Source organism: Argopecten irradians, chromosome 11 (genome assembly GCF_041381155.1).
Source record: "Argopecten irradians isolate NY chromosome 11, Ai_NY, whole genome shotgun sequence".
Lineage (NCBI taxonomy): Eukaryota > Metazoa > Mollusca > Bivalvia > Pectinida > Pectinidae > Argopecten > Argopecten irradians.
Window position 1 is genome coordinate 11509563 of NC_091144.1, and position 16526 is coordinate 11526088.

General features: G+C 33.1%; 1 protein-coding gene and 1 long non-coding RNA gene across 4 annotated transcripts in view; both read left to right on the forward strand.

Annotated features, from left to right (window-relative positions):
- Positions 1-15820, forward strand: part of LOC138334745 (uncharacterized) — a 40342-nt gene extending 24522 nt beyond the window's left edge. For both annotated transcript variants that reach the window (XR_011210150.1, XR_011210151.1), the window contains exon 7: positions 14354-15820. This is a non-coding gene — a long non-coding RNA (uncharacterized lncRNA). The remainder of the gene's footprint in view (positions 1-14353) is intronic.
- LOC138334748 (G2/M phase-specific E3 ubiquitin-protein ligase-like) overlaps positions 1-16526 on the forward strand; it is a 206865-nt gene that overhangs the window by 156591 nt on the left and 33748 nt on the right. The gene's annotated exons all lie outside the window — the stretch shown is intronic.

A 16526-nucleotide genomic window follows, 5' to 3' on the forward strand; every position in this document is an offset into this window, starting at 1 on the left:
CCATATTTATACCGTGTTGACCATTTTCTCGTCTTCATTCAGGGAACTTGCCACCATACATTGTATAATGATAACTTCCCTATTCATTGAATAATGTTCCTTTGGACCAATCAGAAGACGGCCTTTCCATTACTGCAGTTACTGTAAGGCAGTCATGGGAAGATGTAGGCCACCATAGAATCACAAATTTTTAGGACCTCACATTGTCGATATTTCCTATTTTGTTGAAAATTGATACATAGGGACTAAGGGAATGCTGAACAACATGCCTTTCTGGGGCAGGGGGGTGTATCTGTAATGGTTCTCGTTATAATCAATACCTTATTATTATTTTTTAGGTCATCTGACCCAAAGGGTCAGGATGACCTATAGTCATCATGCACCGTCTGTGTCGTCCGCCGTGCGCCGTGCGTAAACTTTTCATTCAAACAACTTCTTCTCAATAACCATAAGGCCCAAAGTACTCATATTTGGCCTGTAGCATACTGGGATGAAGGGCTATCAAAGTTGTGAAAATAAATGACCTTGACCTACTTTCAAGGTCACCGGGGGTCAAATAGGCTAAAATCTTTGAACGACTTCTTCTAACTAACCAAAAGGTCCAGGGTACTCATATTTGGCCTGTAGCATGCTGGGATGAAGGGCTACAAAAGTTGTGAAACTTAATGACCTTGACGTATTGTCAAGGTCACCGGGAGTCAAATTGGCTAAAATCTTTGAACAACTTCTTCTAACTAACCAAAAGGTCCAGGGTATTCATATTTGGCCTGTAGCATGCTGGGATAAAGGACTACAAAAGTTGTGAAAATTAATGACCTTGACCTACTTTCAAGGTCACAGGGGTCAAATAGGCTAAAATCTTTGAACAACATCTTCTAACTAACCAAAAGGTCCAGGGTACTCATATTTGGCCTGTAGCATGCTGGGATGAAGGGCTACAAAAGTTGTGAAACTTAATGACCTTGACATATTGTCAAGGTCACCGGGGGTCAAATTGGCTAAAATCTTTGAACAACATCTTCTAACTAACCAAAAGGTCCAGGGTACTCATATTTGGCCTGTAGCATGCTGGGATGAAGGGCTACAAAAGTTGTGAAACTTAATGACCTTGACATATTGTCAAGGTCACCGGGGGTCAAATTGGCTAAAATCTTTGAACGACTTCTTCTAACTAACCAAAAGGTCCAGGGTACTCATATTTGGCCTGTAGCATGCTGGGATGAAGGGCTACCAAAAGTGTGAATATTAATGACCTTGACGTTCTTTGAAGGTCACAGGGGTCAAATAGGGTGAATTCTTTGAACAATTTTTGTTAACTAACCCAAAAGTCCAGGGTATTCATATTTTGCTGGTGGCATGCTGGGATGAAGGTTTACCATAGTTATAAAAATGAATTACCTTGACCTTCTTTCAAGGTCACAGGGGTCAATTAAGCTAAAATCTTTTAACTACACCTTTTAATTAGCCGAAAGGTCCAGGGTATTCATATTTAGTCAGTAGCATGCTGAGATAAAGGGCTATCAATGTTGTGGAAATGAATGACCTTGACCTACTTTCAAGGTCATGAGAGTCAAATATTCCAAAATCTTGAATTTTGAACTTCTTCTCAAGTTCTACCAGTGTGATTAAGCTGAAACCTGCATGATCCTGACATGGTCCCGACCAAGTGTTGTTATATTTTATGTCGATCCAAAATCCAAGATGGCTGCCACAGATGATCCAAGATGGCTGCCACAGATGCCATCTTGAAAACACATTTTGAACTTCTTCTCAAGTTCTACCAGTGCAATTTAACTGAAACTTGAAACATGAAATGCGGCTGATATGATCTTGTCAAAGTATTGTTATATCTCTGGTTGCATGATCCCAGATTGAAGATGGCTACCATGACACCATATCTAATTATTTTCCTATACAGCTGTTGCCAAGATAGTCAGATGACCGTTAAGGCCCTTGGGCCTCTTGTTTATAATTTTTTTATTTTTGAAATCATTTTCATTTTTACAGACAATACAGACAAAGACAATTAATTTAACATCATAAATACAAAAACAAAAGTATTTCATTTGTATCAATTTTACATGACATTCACATTTATACTTTTACACACACAATCACACACCCTAACACATATACCAAAGAGTTTACTTAAATTATTATATACATTCAAAGGTTTCCATACACCCACATTCGTTCAGACATACAGTTAGGAGCAAACTAAACTTGGTATCTAGTGCACTTTGTAGTGCACATGTAGTGAACAACGTAGTGCACTAGACTAAACATTGTAGTGCACTAGAGTGCACTACGATGTGAACTCCAGTTCACTACAGTGTTAACTCTAGTGCACTACAATGTTAACTCTAGTGCACTACAATGTTAACTCTAGTGCACTACAATGTTACCTCTAGTGCACTACAATGTTAACTCTAGTGCACTACAATGTTAACTCTAGTGCACTATGTAGTGCACTTCAGTTTTACAGTGCCTGTACTTGATACACACATGTTCCAGTATAACCTTACAAATACAAGTATATTCAAATTTGTGGTATAACTTATATTCATTTTGAAATAAATAAATGAATGAATTTTCCGGATACCATATGGAACCTTACAATTACTAACATTGAATTGTAATATGGGGGATGAGATTAAAGTAATCCCAACAGTGTGCATGGACAATTAAAATTGTCAATTAAATAACTTGTATTTTTAGATACAGTGTTCATGAAGCTACATTTGTTCTAGCTAGATTATAGGTTTTACCAGAAATTTATACAATATATTATCTAAATATCTGATTTTACACGTTCATTCACGTAATCACATCCTTTTCTTGGACTAGTATGTATGATGGTCGTATGTATAACTGAGCCGGTGTCATATCAAAAAAGTATCCCCCATCAAAAAAGTATCCGGATACTTTTTCTGCCCATCAAAAAAGTATCCACCCTATCAAAAAAGTATCCCCCCATTGTCTGTTTATGCTTTCCAAATAAAGATTGGTAATGTTAAGAAAATAAACAGAAAATCAGCAGTATATGCCTATATAGGTGACAAAGTGACTGTACAGGTAGTAAATTACACCTGGTCTACCTGTATTACATAACAGCACAGTGGGGGGGGGGGGGGGGGGGGGGGTCACACCTGACACTGATACAGGTAGAGGGCACCTATAAAAATTACCTGTGTGTATATATATATATATATAGCTACCACATCATCACAACAGTGAGAATAAGCATCAATCCAAAACCAAACTATGAGATAAAATTTGTTTTGAAATGTAACTATCTAATTATACTTTTTAGTGTACAGATATAACATGAAACTTGCATTTTATGTATACACAATTAAATAAGCGACAGCTGTGTATACTAACTGCATGCACTATAGTCATATAAGTGTAATTAAATACATGTATATAGTAAGGAAATAATAATGATTATAGAGAATAGATAATATCTAAAAACTAATGTTAGAAATGCTTTAACTAATTTTATGTGATCAACAAAATAATACACAATTAAATTAAATACAATCAGAAACTTTTTTAACATCATGGTATATTATGCTGATATATATGTTCCAATATGAGTTCCAATATGATTCGATCATTAAAATAATTAGAGTTGGTGTTCGGGGAAGACCCCAATATAATGAAGCATTATGAACATGCCTGCAGATATAAATGTTATTGCAAATTGGAAACCTAATATTTTCCAATAAATAAATGGTGTATACAATGTGATGTATATATTTTTTTATGATCAATTTGTTTGTTAAAGTGTCTGCATTGATCAAGATAAAATACATTATACAATACCATGATCAATAATTGACATTAATTTGTAATACACATGTAGAAGAAAGGATATAATTATCAGGGATTATCTCAGGGCTATACATGTAGCTAGCATTGTTTTTATCAATACCACACAACAATTAATACAATAGGTGGGGACCTGTTTTAGCATTTTATGGATGCAGACACAGAGGCAGACAGAAGATATTGGATGGGGTTGAACATTAATTGAGCTGCCAATATATGAGTTTTGAAAAATTACCTGTACAAATTTTTATAACATCATTCAGGGTTTTTTGTGTTTGATATGCGTCAACATCCGACTATCTACTATAATATATAAATGAATTTGAAAATCAATTATAATCAATCATTATCTTTTTTTCAATGAAATCATCTTTAAACTAAAATACTACTGTATGTACAGTACATGCATGTATGGTGCTCATAAAATATCTTAGGGAGATTACAAAGTAAATATCTTTAAATCCAATTATGGAATGCATATATCACAATTTACGTGTACAAATAATATTTAAGAGTTCAAAATGAATTTTGGCAGTAAATCAACCACTGCAACAATCATACAGTGAAATGCGTACTTATATGCATTAAAACTAATTAGGTAAAAAATTTAATGTGGGTGTGGTCTACAAATTCATTTCACATTTCCACAGTGTTATTTAGTAATATTGTGAATGGACTTCTGTAGGTATGTTTTCATCTAAACCTGCATAGATCAAAAACATGTTTATTTTTCAATCTGAATGATTTTCACACCATCAAACATTTCATCCCGCTATGGACCATATAGCTTTAAGATTTGGAAAGCATATATACATATATATACATCAATAATTCAATCCTCAATATGTTTTAACTGGAATTTTACAAACAGGGAGGATAAATAAGTGTGTTATCTTGGGGGGATACATATCTGATGTCCATGCATGCATAGAAAAATTATCTAGGGGAGATAAGTGTAATATCAAAGGGGGATACATATTTGATGGCTATCGAGAAAATATCTAGATAGAAATTAGTGAATATCTAGGGTGGATACATATTTGATGGCCATCGAAAAAGTATCTAGGGGGAGATTAGTGTGATATCTAGGGGGGATACATATTTGATGGCTATCGAAAAAGTATCTAGGGGGAGATAAGTCTAATATCTAGGGGGGATACATATTTGATGGCCATCGAAAAAGTATCTAGGGGGAGATAAGTCTAATATATAGGGGGGATACATATTTGATGGCCATCGAAAAAGTATCTAGGGGGAGATTAGTGTGATATTTAGGGGGGATACATATTTGATGGCTATCGAAAAAGTATCTAGGGGGAGATAAGTCTAATATCTAGGGGGGATACATATTTGATGGCCATTGAAAAAGTATCTAGGGGGAGATTAATGTGATATCTAAGGGGGATACATATTTGATGGCCATAGAAAAAGTATCTAGGGGGAGATAAGTCTAATATCTAGGGGGGATACATATTTGATGGCCATAGAAAAAGTATCTAGGGGGAGATTAGTGTGATATCTAAGGGGGATACATATTTGATGGCCATAGAAAAAGTATCTAGGAGATTAGTGTAATATCTAGGGGGGATACATATTTGATGGCCATCGAAAAAGTATCTAGGGGGAGATTAGTGTGATATCTAAGGGGGATACATATTTGATGGCCATAGAAAAAGTATCTAGGGGGAGATAAGTCTAATATCTAGGGGGGATACATATTTGATGGCCATTGAAAAAGTATCTAGGGGGAGATTAGTGTGATATCTAAGGGGGATACATATTTGATGGCCATAGAAAAAGTATCTAGGGGGAGATAAGTCTAATATCTAGGGGGGATACATATTTGATGGCCATCGAAAAAGTATCTAGGGGGAGATTAGTGTGATATCTAGGGGGGATACATATTTGATGGCCATAGAAAAAGTATCTAGGGGGAGATTAGTGTGATATCTAAGGGGGATACATATTTGATGGCCATAGAAAAAGTATCTAGGAGATTAGTGTAATATCTAGGGGGGATACATATTTGATGGCCATCGAAAAAGTATCTAGGGGGAGATTAGTGTGATATCTAAGGGGGATACATATTTGATGGCCATAGAAAAAGTATCTAGGGGGAGATAAGTCTAATATCTAGGGGGGATACATATTTGATGGCCATCGAAAAAGTATCTAGGGGGAGATTACTGTGATATCTAGGGGGGATACATATTTGATGGCCTTCGAAAAAGTATCTAGGGGAAGATTAATGTGATATCTAAGGGGGATACATATTTGATGGCTATCGAAAAAGTATCTAGGGGGAGATAAGTCTAATATATAGGGGGATACATATTTGATGGCCATCGAAAAAGTATCTAGGGGGAGATTAGTGTGATATCTAGGGGGGATACATATTTGATGGCTATCGAAAAAGTATCTAGGGGGAGATAAGTCTAATATCTAGGGGGGTACATATTTGATGGCCATTGAAAAAGTATCTAGGAGATTAGTGTAATATCTAGGGGGGATACATATTTGATGGCCATCGAAAAAGTATCTAGGGGTCGATTAGTGTGATATCTAAGGGGGATACATATTTGATGGCCATAGAAAAAGTATCTAGGGGGAGATAAGTCTAATATCTAGGGGGGATACATATTTGATGGCCATAGAAAAAGTATCTAGGGGGAGATAAGTGTAATATCTAGGGGGGATACATATTTGATGGCCATCGAAAAAGTATCTAGGGGGAGATTAGTTAATATTTAATATGTATTCCCTCTAGATATCATACTAATCTCCCCCTAGATACTTTTTCGATGGCCATCAAATATGTATCCCCCTTAGATATCACACTAATCTCCCCCTAGATACTTTTTCGATGGCCATCAAATATGTATCCCCCCTAGATATAATACTAATCTCCCCCTAGATACTTTTTCAATGGCTATCAAATATGTATCCCCCCTAGATATCATACTAATCTCCCCCTGGATATTTTTTCTATGGCCATCAAATATGTATCCCCCCTAGATATTAGAGAAATCTCATTCTATAAACACACTGTACTTCTTTTATGGCCATCAAATATGTATCCCCCCTAGATATAATACTAATCTCCCCCAGGATACTTTTTTGATGGCCATCAAATATGTATCCCCCCTTGAATTTAGACTAATCTCCCCCTGGATACTTTTTCAATGGCTATCAATTATGTATCCCCCTAGATATTAGACTAATTTCCCCAAGATACTTTTTTGATGGCCATCAAATATGTACCCCCCCCCTAGATACTTTTTCGATGACCATCAAATATGTCTCCCCCCTAAATATTCCACTAATCTCCCCCTAAATACTTTTTCGGTGGCTATTAAATATGTATCCTCCCTAGATATTAGACTAATCTCCCCCTAGATATTTTTTTCGATGGCCATCAAATATGTATCCCCCCTAGATATTATACTAATCTCCCCCTAGATACTTTTTCGGTGGCCATCAAATATGTATCCCCCATAGATTTTAGACTATTATCTCCCCCTGGATACTTTTTCGATGGCTATCAAATATGTATCCCCCATAGATTTTAGACTATTATCTTCCCATAGATACTTTTTCGATTGCCATCAAATATGTATCCCCCCTAGATATTAGACTTATCTCCCCCTAGATACTTTTTCGATGGCCATCAAATATGTATCCAACCCTAGATATTAGAGAAATCTCATTCTATATACACACTGTACTTCTTTTATGGCCATCAAATATGTATCCCCCCTAGATATCATACTAATCTCCCCCTAGATACTTTTTCGATGGCCATCAAATATGTATCCCCCCTAGATATTAGACTATACTCTCCCCATAGATACTTTTACGATGGCCATCATATATGTATCCCCCCTTGATATCATACTAATCTCCTCCTAGATACATTTTTTGGTGGCCATAAAATATGTATCCCCCCTTGAATTTAGACTAATCTCCCCCTGGATACTTTTTCGATGGCTATCAAATATGTATCCCCCCTAGATATTAGACTATATATACTCTCCCCATAGATACTTTAACGATGGCCATCAAATATGTATCCCCCCTAGATATTAGACTCATCTCCCCCCTAGATACTTTTTCTATGGCCATCAAATATGTATCCCCCCTAGTTATTAAAGAAATCTGATTCTATATACACACTGTACTTCTTCTATGGCTATCAAATATGTATCCCCCCTAGATATCATACCAATTACCTCCTAGATACTTTTTCGATTGCCATCAAATATGTATCCCCCCTAGATATTAGACTCATCTCCCCCTTGATACTTTTTCTATGGTCATCAAATATACATTACGTACCCCTTGATAGTAGACTTCTCTCCATAGATACTTTTTCTATGGCTATACAAATATGTATTAATTCCTTCTAGATATGACACTTAAATCTCCCCTAGATACTTTTTTGATGACCATGAAATATGTATCCCCCTAATCCCACATTTCGATAATACAAGTATCTCCCCCAAATACTTTCTTTTGGTCATGTATTTTAATATATATATTTATTTCAATCTATAGATATTTTATCAATTTTCCCTCTGATGGACATTATAATTATAACTGTACTGTACCTCCCCATCATGATATATTGTATAATTTTTGTCCACACGCACATCCTTTTAATATAAGTATCTCCCTGAGATGTTTTCAACAAAACTGTAGATTTATTTCCAGATTCATGCAACTATATATATATATACCTGCATATATATAGTGTATATCCTAATATAAAGTTGAATTACAATTGACACACCATTTTACACTTATATTCACTCATAAAATGATTTACATTGTATTCATCAAATTAGTAAATATATTATCTGAAATAAATATGACAAGTTTTATTTTATTTTTTTTCCAGATCCAAAATCATGCAATCAAATATGTATCCCCCCTATGTATCAATTGGTACATATATAGACATATAAGCTTATAAATGTGTTTGTATCTATATAACCAAGGTCTTGATAATTGAATAATCATAATTTATATGAATTGAAAATATGTATGCAAGTAATGAGCTATATATATATATCGTTTTAAACATATGGTTGCATGAAAACATAAATAAATTGTATCAATTTGCAAGCACAATAAAATCATGGGATGATGTACCTGTACAGGTAAACATTTGGTAATACCACTGTGTACAGGTGACTATCTGACAGTGCCTATATATAGACACACCTGTACCTGTCCGTCCCACCACTAATTAGGTAGTTAGGTAATACCTGACCAGGTGTAATTAGTTACCTGGTACTTGTAAAGGGACTCCTGGTATATCTTTATGACCATTTGATTTACTGCCAACTAAAATTATAACAATCACTATTGATGTCATGGGGGGGATACTTTTTTGATAGGGGGGATACTTTTTTGATGGGCAAAAAAGTATCCCCGGATACTATTTTGATGGGCAAAAAAGTATCCCGATACTTTTTTGATGGGGGATACAAATTTGATATGACACCGGCATGTTAGTTAAATTTCAGGTAAAACAATTCATGTCATTCAACAATTCATTCAATTAAGTGTCAGAGTGGCGAAATACACATACAATATAGCTAGGTAGGTTTGGGGTAGGGCTGGGGTATAAAGGAGCCCAAAGGGTATTGTCTCGAAGCATGTTTGGAATACACATATATACATGTACATGTACACATGTACATGTAGTATAAATTTAACTATATAGTACATAATTAATAAACCCCTCTCCATCTCCTCAAAAAATATAAATAAAATAAAAACAAGATACAAAACAATGTGAATACATTATCTTCATTTTGAGGGGAAAAAACAATATTATAACAATTTATAATTCTCAATTGAAAGAATAGGCATATTTTGATAAAAAGTAGCTGTAAGTTTATTATTATTATTATTATTATTATCATATGACACAAAACCACATGGGGTCAAGTAGACAGTTAGACTTTACTAAACTAATCAGGTACAGAGGCTGTCACAGCATGCTATATATATATATATATCTATTGAATTGAATGCTATAATGGACCCCCTGGGGTTAAAGAAAATAGGTATACCTTACCTGTGACGCCTAACTGATCATCTCAGGTAAGGTGTCACCTCAAGTGGTGGAATTGGGAAATAGGGAGAAAAGGGCCCTAGGCCTAGTGACCATAACGACAGACCTGTGTGCCAAGAGTTTACAGTATACAAGTCATTTATGTATGCTGGTACAGCTGCATACCTGTATCCCCATGTACAATGTACAGGACATGTATATCAGTGTATGTGACAGACTTTTGTACCAATTACACATCAATTAAATATGATAACAATTAAATTATTAATATGTACACATATGTAGTTATAGAAATCCTTGATATGTATATGATAAAAATATTGTATTTTATGTGTACATGTATGTGTAAACACTAAAACACAACATGAATTATATGCGACATTCCACATTATTTTAATGTACATGCAGGTCGATGATCATCACTTTTAGTTAATAATCTTTTAATAAATGTACACAACTTTTGCTGCTTAATTTTGATATAGATTTCATATGTTTATTCATATATATACGGTATATAGAAATAAATCAAAATTTAATATATCAATCAAAATATATTTCAAATATTATGATGTAATATTACATGTGTAGAAATATATGTTTAAACAGAAATAAGGATTTGATTTAAATAATTAGACTCATCAACGTGGTCCGTTTATCATATGGAATGATTTCGCAAATTTGATAGACTGATCGTCCCAATTGCACAGCTGTTAATTATAAATAACCATATAAATTTCTTGCTAGAATTTATTAACAGAGTTAGAGACATATAAAATCTATATTTGTATGTCTCTGACAGAGTTATTTGGGTACAAAGGAAGCTAATATCAACTTAATTTATTTCAGTTAAATTGTTGACTCTTGACAAAATGCAAAATTCTGTAACTTTTCAAAAATCAAAACTCATAGGGCACCTGTTCACCTGTATTTTCAGGAATCACAATTTTTGTGTTAATTGAACTGGCTTCATAGGTAATTACAGGATTAGGTGAGGGGCAGTCATGCATGACAAGACAGGTGACCCCAGTTAGCTTGCAATTTGGTTATTGCCCCAGGCCTGGAGCCTGGCCAGTACAGGTAATATTCACCAAGCGACTTATGAGGGTATAATAGCCAAAACTGCTAAATGTACAAAATCTGACATTCTAAATGTGAAATAAAATTATATATAGCTGTTAATTTCTAGAATGGCAAAAACAAAGATATATGATTCAAATAAATAAATAATAAAATCAAATAAAAAATTAATTAAATACATGAAATAAATTAAAATAAATATAGCTATTTATATCTAGAATACCTAATATTTGATCTGAGTAATAAATGTAGCTATTAGTAAATGTATTATAACAAGTATAAAATATTTTATCCTAATAAATAAATAAATTCATTTATTTTCTGAAAAAAAATTATCTAAAGAAAAGATGCATGTGGTCAAGCCATATTGCAGCTTACGGTATAGTCTTTACTTTAATATTAAAACTCATATTAGGCTAAATTACTCAGATGAAACCTATATATAATAATGCACACCAATAAAAGTAACCATTTTATTTAATAAATTAATTATTTACATATATATACTCACTTAGTTATGCTACTTTTTAAATACAGAGTACATTTGGTAATTCATCTGAAATAATTAAAAGATATTTAAAACCATTCAATGAAATATATACATGAACAGATTGTACATGTACAATTTATGCAATAAGTAGGAGTATCAGGCTCATTTATCTTGTGCACTACGATGTGAACTCTAGTGCACTACAGTGTTAACTCTAGTGCACTACGTTGTTAACTCTAGTGCACTACAATGTGAACTCTAGTGCACTACAATGTTAACTCTAGTGCACTAGCTAGTGAACCGGAGTTAACTTTACTTGTGCACTCAGGCCAGTGCACTTCACTACCAAGTTTAGCTTGCTCCCAACTGTACATGACATTTATAAGAGGTTAAGAAAGATAGGTTAGAGAGGAAAAAGTTGTATAGGAGGATAGAGTCGAGATGTGGAATATATGTATTTTTTATCTAATGGTAGAGAATTTATCCTTGGTTCTTATTTTTTTTCGTAAAAAGTAGTTCATATATCAAATTGTATAAATGGTGTCCACTTACTCCAACTTTTTATAAATTTTGCTTTCAAAAAATCATTTTGACCATTTGATATGTGTCTGTGAATATTATAATATTCTTTTTGTCCTGCTAAAGATTAAAGTTATATACATGTTTACATTCAAATCAGCAAGGCTTCTTGGTCCATACCTCGAGCTTTGTTTGCTCAAAATTTTCATGAAATAAAGTCTAAATAATAGGATGGCTCTTAAATCTTGGCATACCCCTGATAAAGAGGGGAAGCCGTTTATTTTAATAGATTTATTTTATAAGGAAATATGATTTTAAATTTCTTGAAAATTTTTAGCGAAGGTGAGCGAAAATAACGCAACAAACATGTAACCTAACGAAAAACAAAGGATGAGGATTACAATATGCATGATACAAAGATATATTAATAAGAATAAAAACAACCATAAATTCACACATAAAGGTTGGAAGGACGGGGTTGGTTGGAGGGATGTTTTAAATTTCTTCTACCTTCTAAAACAGTATGTAAATGCTGACATTTTTAGAAATATTCCCAATTTTCAAAGATGGCGTCTGAAGCTGTATGGATGGGGCTCTATAGTGGGGACTCCCTTTGTCTTACAAGGGCTAAATCAGGGGCTTGACCAATCAGAAGACGTATAAATCTACTATGGGGCTTACAGTGGTCAGTGACCTATGGCCAATCAAATTAGGACTAATTAACATATTTGTAAATGGGAATCAATTATGTGTGAATCTTTATGGTACAAAAATATGTCTATGAATAGACATTTGTTTTTATATTTTTTGCCAATGTGTTTATATTTAAGGTTTTATGAAAACACCTTGTTCTGTAAATGTATTGCTTAATGATTAAAAGTATAACATTATCGACTGATGCATTAATGTTGTTAGTTGTAAGACCAAGAAGAAAAGATTGTTTGTTAATTGAAAAAGGAATATAAAGAGCATCTAAAAGAGTTTCAAAGTTTTGCAATAGATTTTGTACTTCTCGATATTCCCACATTAAATTAATCATTGTTTCTCTCTCTGAATTACAGAAAGTACACTTAGGGCTAGCTACTATACTAGACTTAAATAATTTGAATTGGTTGTCAGAATATAATTAGAAATGCGAAACTGAAGCCATTGATGTTTAGTGTTTTTTGTTACTTTAAAAGGAATGTTATAAATATGCTTCCACTCTTCTTCATCTAATAAAAATTCTTCTTGCCATTTCAGCTTACCTGTAGGTTCAGTTTCTGACTTATTAAGAATAGCATATAGAAATTTTGAATTTTTCATATTTGAAAAGAAAATCCGTATATTTAGGGGAACATATGGACGTATAAGTGGTAATAGGTTTTGCGGCTGAGGGTTAGGCAGACGTTTACGAACAGCAGATATTAGTCCTTGAAATTGAAGGAAGTTGGTGTGTAAATTATCATATTTTTGTAAAAATTCTTCAAAAGAGTAAAAATTTATGTATATTTGATATTTCAGAAGATCAGCAATTGTGTGAACTCCTAATCTATACCAAGCCCTGAAGAAAACAGGTTTACCATCAACAATTATATTTTTGTTATCCCAGATACTTTCTGTTAAGAAGGATTTATTTTGTAAATCTTTAACTTCTTTGGAACTGTTCAATTTATACCAGGCTTTAAAAGTATCTTTCCAAAAATCATTTGTACAAAGGTTAATACATTTTAAAATATATTCACCACCAATATTTAATAGTAAATCAAAATCAATGTGTTTAATTCCTTTAAAATAGATTTCCATTTCCCTTCGCAGGTGAATAATCTCCTGATCCAACCTAATTTAAGGGAATTAATAAAAGCATTTAAATTTACCATTTTCAAGCCACCATTAAAATATTCTTGAACGATATTGGCTCTTTTAACTTTGTCTGTTTTACTATCCCATAAAAATTCAAATAAAATTGTATTTATTTCTTTTATAACCTTTTCACTTGGGTTGGGAAGAGATATGAATAAGTGGTTAAATTGAGAAACCATTAGTGATTTTATGATATGGACTTTACCAATAGGAGTCAGTTTCCTTTTTTCCAGGTGCTGATCAGACTTTTCAGTTTAACAATTTTTTTGTCAAAATTTAGTTTTGGTATATCATCCAGATTTATACCAAAGTCAATACCAAGTAGCGTAAATTTAGTTTTTCCCCAATTAAAATTGAATTCCGGAAGCATCCTTTCGTTACTGTATTTCATACTACCAATCCAAATTATTTCAGTTTTGTCTACATTCATTTTTAGACCAGATATTTTTTTAAAAGAAGTTAGTTCTGTTAGAGTCTCATCTTATTATATAAATTAATTTATTTTCCAGAACGCTTTGACATGAAATGAACCATGTGTGACAGAAGAATGCAATGAACCATGTGTGACACAAGACTTTGCAGGAAATACTGAAAACATACACAGATGTATGAAGCTCCTGTAAAAAAAACATTTGAAAACTGGCATTATTGGCCTGACATGCAGTAACTTAACCGATGTGATGTTTTTACTTGTCACTATTGCATATAACCAAACTGTGCCATGCAGGAAATAACATTATCAGAAAATAGACTGATACAATTATGTTATGTTAGTTGTAGCACGTTTTTCGACAACAAAATAATTAAGTACCGTGAAATTGTGTGTCAAAGTCCTATTGTTATATAAGTAGTAGAGTTATTTGTACATAACATTTGTATATGTCAAGGAGTGTTGTTAGTGAAAATCTACAGAATCCAGAAACCAATTAAAATTCCTTCCTTCTGTAATTAATCATTACCAAGTCAAATGAAGCTATATAGTTAAAATGATATACTGTATTCATGTACAAGGTTCCAACGTTTTAGTATTAAAGGGACAAATCAGTTTAAGAGAACATTAAAATTTGCACATATATATAGGAAATATATGGTTTTACTGTGATATGCCAAAAAAGACCATGGTAGTGAAATGTGTGTGATGTGTTACTTACAGTAGTATGTTTACTTTACTAGGTGTATGCTCCTGTCCAAAAACCAATTTCATCAACTCCTCTGTGGTTATGTATTGCATTTGTTTAACTTTTGTGACTTTGGCTCGGGTGTGAGTACAGCGTACATATTGTACATTTCAGTCTTCAAATGACAAAAAATAATTGGAAATGATATCATTGGCGCACATCAAACCCGGCCCCAACGTTGGTAATATAGACCAATTGCCTTTAAATATCCACTACACAACTGTTTTCTTTTGTCGGGGATTCCTTCTCTGTATTATGATTGGTTGATATATTTAGACATAATACGCTGTAATGAAAAATCACAGAACAAAGGAATGTTAATTGGTGTAAGGATTCAGTAGATTTGCAAACAGAACGTTTTTGACATGTACACATTTTTTGTACAAATAAATCTACTACAGCTATAACAATAAGGTGAAATCAATTGCGACATCATTGTATAAACTAAAATGTACTATCAAGAATGTATAAACTAAAATGTATATCAAGAAATGAGGCCATATGCATGATTTGAGGATGTGATAAAATGGCAGATTTGCTAGATTTTTTATTGTTGATTTTTCACACCATATATAAGTTGTAGTTGTGTAAATGGTGTTTTCATTTCATGATTATGAGATTTTATAGAATTAATGTAATTGTTTAAGCCTTAAAAACGATAGTTAAAAATATTTCAGGGTTTTAACCAGTGCAAAAACTGTAAAAGGTAACAACACCAGACTTTTTTTTACTAAACTTGTATATACATATACATGTATGTATGTTTTTCCATCCTATTACAATAAAGCATAAACTTTTTTCCAATTTAATTTACTTACGGATTAAAGTATATCTTTCTGGTGTTTTTATCGAAGGATAAAGTTGAGTAGGGTATCAATATTTGGTATGGACCGTGGAGCAAGTATGCAATTGTTAGCATTGCTTCAAGTTTAAAGGTCTTTTCATGTAACGATTGCTGAAATGAAATGTCTCTATTAAGGTCATATCACCTATTTAAACTAGTGATATTTGTATTCCTTTCATACTATATATCTTGAACATAACTAAGAAGATAAAATGTGTGTATGCATCTTTGCCACTTAATATGTATTACTGTTGACTTGTAAATTTTGGTTTTTTAGCTCGCGAATTTTGGCAAAATATGCGACAAAAATGTACATTTCATTTAAAAAAAAAAAAGGTTAGGAATATATTGCTGCCACCAAATTAGTATGTCATAGGTACAAGGAGTATTTGTTTTACTGTATTCGACTTTACAAAAGCCTAGATATTGAGTTCATTTTGACATTGTCATGCACATGACAGTTGTGTATATATCTTGCCCAATAGGGGAAATTCTATTAAAACCACACTATACTTAACTATCAACAAAAATTCAAGTTAGTATTTGTAGATGTATTTGAAATTATAATATATCAAAGAATATTTATAATGATTTCTTAATTGCTTTGGTACGGCAGTTGTTAAAAGTCGATACTTGTAAACATGCCTTCGTTTTAAACTG